The sequence below is a fragment of the Rhodnius prolixus genome, unplaced genomic scaffold (assembly GCF_049639745.1).
Source record: "Rhodnius prolixus isolate KJV_2025 unplaced genomic scaffold, Rpr scaffold_12, whole genome shotgun sequence".
Lineage (NCBI taxonomy): Eukaryota > Metazoa > Arthropoda > Insecta > Hemiptera > Reduviidae > Rhodnius > Rhodnius prolixus.
Window position 1 is genome coordinate 17,674,485 of NW_027411635.1, and position 6,000 is coordinate 17,680,484.

A 6,000-nucleotide genomic window follows, 5' to 3' on the forward strand; every position below is an offset into this window, starting at 1 on the left:
TCATTATAGCTGCTAAAAAAAAAAAAATACAATAGAATTAAGATCTGAAAAATTGTCTTGACTCTGAAGTGACTGATTTCGCCCAAGGGGCACCCCCCAGTTTCAAATTCTCACGGAAACAATAGTTTCTCTTATCAGCAGTAAGGGGAAGTAAACTAGAAAACGCTATTAATTACTATGAATTAATTAAATAAATTATTTTCGTTTTAATCGACTTGACAGGGTTGGATACACAGGGTTACAGTGTATTTGTTACGTCTAATTTAACCCTTTGTACTTTTTTTTTGTGTTTTTCTTTTTGTATTTTCAGTTATTTCATTTTTTTTTTGAAAAAGAAACAAAGAATTTTAAACGAAAAGAATTTAAAAAATTGAAAAAAAAATTGTAGATTTTTTAATGACATATCTTGTAGGAATGGGCTCAGTTAGTGTAAAAAAGAAATGGGCAATATACCAAAGTAACCAAAGAATTAAATTCTTTGTTTAAATATTTCTGTGTATATAGCAAATTTAGATACAAAAAAAAAATGTATCGATGTATTAAATTGGTGCTTCTTCTTAAATTTTTGGTTTATCTTGTTCTTTTAATAAATAAATATATATATATAAAACAGAAAGTAGAAATTGTAATTTTTGGCAAAATTGCGTAAATTTTTTAGTACAGGATGAGCACAATAACACTTCTTCTTTACTTTTCGCTTTACCAATAACATATAGTTTATTTTCTTTTTAAGAGTCTTGGAAAGAGAGTTGAAATTACATGGACATGAAGCTACGAGATATAAATGCTTAGTAATAGTATTTTCTTACTGAAACTGTTAATAGTATTAAGTAAAAAATGTTTTTAAACATTATATGTAAACTAAAACGACCCCGCAATAAAACTAGCCTCTTATGTTTAATACCTTCAGTTATTTAATTTCTTCCACAAAGAAAGTGGGCCGTTGAACGAAACAAATGAAGTGAAATGTCATCAAGTGTTTTAGTCTGAGGTGTGTTTGACATTATCTTCTTGCTGGGAATCGAACTTTGTTTGCGATTGTTGCAAACTAGAAAACGCAATTTCATTTTCGTGTAATCTTATCTAGTTGTGATTGGATTTACGCTCTACCTTATCTACCCTGCGGTTATCTCCGCTATACCTCTCACGTTTCTAGTTCCATATTTTATAGTTCCATTTTCTCGCCAAATCGCTGGCATAAAAGTGATTTTGGATATGTGGGGGAAATTGCCACTACAGTCCGCCTAGTGTAGTGTAGGGATTGACTTATTTAAGCCTCTGCACTTGCCTTGAGGAATGTTAAAGAGTTTTGTGGATAGTTGCAACTCCAAGTTCGTGAGATGATCTGATTGTTGTTTTGAAGCAAACAGGTTAGTGCGCTGTTAATCGTTTAGATTACGCAGGGGGGTACCATGAGTTGGCGACCAAATTCACAAAATTGTTAACAGTGCTAAAAACCCAATGGAAGAAATATTTATAAAAATCTGGAAATCTGATTTTGGGGCCGCTTCATTAACTTCTATTACATCAATAAGGTCTATTCATTTTCAATACGTTCACCATTAAGGCAATTAGTAAATAATAAATACTTGTAAGTTTAATGTATCCTACAGCCATTAAATTAATAAGATTATTTCTAATAAGTTTTGTGATTTTAAGTAAAGAAGAGAATAATGTGCTCAGCCTGTATTGCAGCTTCAAAAAGCTTTCAATGTTATGGATGCATGTACATAACTAGCGTCTTTGTTAAATAGCTGAACTAATAAAGTGATTACAAGCGTTTACGTTGTGTCTCATTGTGTTTTATTTATTTATTTATTATAAGATCATTTTTGAACTATAACTGGTGAGAGCAAAACTGGTTAAGAAATAAATCTCCAGTTTAAGAATTCAATTAATCTCAAGTTTGGCCAAAAAAAAGGGCACTTTTAAAACTTAAGTTCCATACAGTGGTAGATGTTTATAGTCTAACAATTATTGCCTGAAAATCAAGGGAAAAAAACTATAAATTATATTGGAATAAAAACTCCTCGTGATAAACACTAAATAGGTACTTCTTTTACACTACACAATGTTTAATGTAGATATTTTTCTATAATTCTTTCTAGCAGGTTTATTGTTTTATTTGATACAAGTGAAACAAATTTGGTGTGAACACTCATAAAATCTCTATTTTAGATTAAAATTCTCACAGTTTTCTAAAATTTTAAGTTTCTTTTAAATATAGTTTCAAAAAAATTCAAACTTTGCGCCAATATCCCAGTATTCTTTTTTAAACTCGAAGTTTTAAGAAAAAAATTTCTATAGGAAAGTGATTAAAATCTCTGAAGTCTCTTTGTAGTCAAGAAATCTATACACTTCAGGTCCGGATAGGTTACTGTAGTTCTATGAAATGATATATCAGTTAGAAGTTTATCTGCAACTCTATTCCTGAACTACTTGCTCTTTAAAGATATTTTAACCTATAGTTACAGTCACAATTTTGCGAAAAGAATGGGAAGGACTGTAAAATTAGTCTTTTACAAAATTTCATCTTCTTATAAGACGACTTCTTTTTTCAGGACTTGGGCCACTTGTTAAGTAGTAAGTCTGTTCGTAACATTAAAATGGCCCTTAAAAAAGGATAACTAACTACTTTCTCCGGAAGGCAGTCTTCTCAGAAGCAAATCTTCTGAGTACAAATAGGATCATGTTTCTCCCCATTTCAGCATATCGATGCTGGAGTTCTACCGGGCTGCATTCTATTCCGGGTTCTATCCTTTATTCGTTCAACACTTCAGACATACCAACTGATCTTCCTAATGCTATACGCAGACGACACCACTAATCCATGATTCCTGTAATAGCTCACAGAAATCTGCAATCACACTACTCCTCATTAGAACTATGGTTCAACAAAAAATTGGCCATTAAGCTAAATAAATCTAATTCTCAAGACATTGCCAAATGGCCAGTCTACTACCCCCTATGAAACCAGTTTACCAGTGGAAAACATGAGAACCCTGCTCTCCTAATCCTCCCCAAAATCCAAAAATTCTATACTAAAAAAAAAGAGTTGGTAAATCAAAGTGATTGACCATGAGTTAGAAGAACCACTAAGATGGTAAAGTAAGTTAGAAGACTGTTTTTTTTTAAAGAAGTAAACAAGGAATTTGTGAAACAAACTTGATTCTTGGTAATATTAAATTGCACTTTACAGGACTGCTTAACGCATTCCCTGATCTCAAAATACCAACTAAAATGAATCTTCTAAAAGTAAATGTTTCAAATAAAAGTAATAGAAAATATAACTTTAATAAATTTCTTGAAGTTTGTTGTAAACAAATCAAATTTAAAGATTGACTCAGAAAAATAGTAGGAAAAATTTTAGACGAACGCCTTGTTACCGTAACTCGCTGGAATGAATAAGTGAAAAGAATTATTAAAATTAAACTTTTTGCGATTTTACTTTGAAATATCGTGAAGGGATAGCTACCTTAATATCAGTCGAAAAGGCCTAGCAAAAACCTTTGTATAGTATAGTCATGAAGGAAGAAAGATGACCAAATAAATGCTTAGATTGGAAGCTACAGTTCAGGAAAAAATAAAAGACGTATAAGAGAGGATTGGGAGACTAGCAAAGTTTTGAGAAGGGGACTGGGACATAGAAGAGGAAGATTGTGTTAGAGCTCACAAACAGGTCATAATGTTACCCTTAGATTTGTGGTCAACAACTTTATTCGACGCTCAAGACGACAATTACACCTCGAGTAACACTTGTTGTACAACACATAACTGTGAAGGACCTGTTAAAATGAAAAAACAAAAGACAAAAATAAAGTCTTTTGAGTGGTTCACTCCAAATTTTTCAATTGTGCTGACTATATACTTAGCGACTTCATAACACATAAATACTATAATGCTAAAACCACTTTTTTTGTGCTCAGGGGATTCCAAATCATGTACTCGAATTAAAAAAAAATAAATCAAAATGATAATCAGCGAAAATACAAATTCTTGTGCAATTATTGCTAAATTAAAAACAAACAATAATAATAAAATGAACTTTAAAACCGCGAGTATTCAATACAAAAATACATTTATTTTTTTCTAATTTAATACGCGTTTTTTATTGTAAAATGCTGAATTCTTTAGATTTAGTACATTGATTTATAATACTTGAGACATGTTTATGGGTAAAAATGTAAATTTACTTTAAAAAAAAAATGTTTATTAAAAAATCGTATGAACTATTCCTATAGTTTTCTTGGAGAAAAAAAAGTATATCATAATAATCAATTCGCTAATTTTTTTGTAATGAAAAATTTTAAACAGTTCGCTAATTTTGTATTTATTATTATCGTAATTTATTATTATTTGTAATTGTATGTAAAGTATTTTATAAAAATGTTATGTTATGTACATAATTATAAATATATAATAATATGCATTTATGAGTCGTGCTGTTTATGCGACTCTAAAATTTATGTATTAAAAATTAAACAAATTAAAAAATAAATAAATAAAATTAAATAATAAAAAAAAAGGTTGTGCTACAATTATGTATTATGTAATTTGGACTTTTGTCTTATAATAATTGAAATATTAAAATAATAATAGATTATTGAAAATAACAAATGGCTGAAATTGGCCAAATGTTTTATGTTCGCTTTAATTCATCCTTGCAAAGCTGATACTTTCCTTAAGTTACAAACAATCTTTTGCTTTTATTCATAAATTGAAAAATGTATTTATATATTTAATATTACCTTAATTACAGTTACTGTTATTTTTTTGGGGTATATTCTCCTAGTTCTTTGCTGGGAGAAAAATAAATAATAAAAAATTAATTTGTTCAACAACTTTAGCTATAAACAAAGAAAACAACAGAAAACAAAGAAAAAATAAATACATGCATGAAAAATTATATGATTTTGTTTATTATTACCTTCAATGTTCCAGGCAGAGATTTGGCACAAAATAAGTGGAGTGTACAAAAAAAGAAAAATGAGATTGTCGAACTAAAGCAGGTCAAGGAATTTTTAAGCACGTGCTTATGCATTATATTTACTTAAAATTTAGATTCAGTAGTGTTTTTAACCCTCAAACCACAAGATGAATTTTCTTGACACGAACACTAAGGTAGGGTCGGATCCGACCCGATACTATATTTTCTTGCTTACAGTGAAAAACTCAAATATAACTCAAAATAACACATTTATTTCTATACAGGGTGTTCAGCATAAGACTACGGTAACTTCGGGAGGCGATTTTGGGCATCATTTGCAACAAAAAATTCCATATAAACTAAGGCTCGATTCGGCTCCGTTTTATAGATATTTTTAATTTTATGTTTTTTCAAGGTGTTACTACTTTTTAGCAAAACGTTGTCTATATTTCTCAAACTATTAAAGCTACAGCTATTTTAATAAGCTCATTAGAAAGAAGGTTAAATTTCCTTTTAAATAAGCTAATTTGTATTCCAAAATAATAATATTAAGTATTTTACTTTGTGGCCCAAACATAAGAAATAGCAAGTTTCTAATTTTTTCCAAAAACTTTGACTTCATTTTTCTCAAAAACATTTTATATGAAAAAACCGTGCACTATTCAGGAAAAACATCTACATACGATCACCTTTCGAACGGTATACAATAATTGGGGTTATGTTAAAAATTGATGCAGAAATCTGTTATTAATTGCAAAAAAGTAGGCCTCAAAACAGCGTCGGCATTATGAAAGGAATTCACCTGCCGTAAGAATATAACTGATCAGAATCATCAAATCCAGTACGATTTTTTGCAAACGTGTAATTTAATAATTAATTAATTTAAGAACTATATTCAAAAATATAAAATTTACATTATAAATAATAAAATAAAATAAAAAGAAGAAAAATGAATATGGTGTTAAATGAGTGTTAGGTACCAATTTCGAAAGAAAGGATTTTCGATTAACGAGTTTAGATCTGTGTGTTATTCTTTAGTTAATTAAAGAAATATGCTAAATAATGTGAATAAA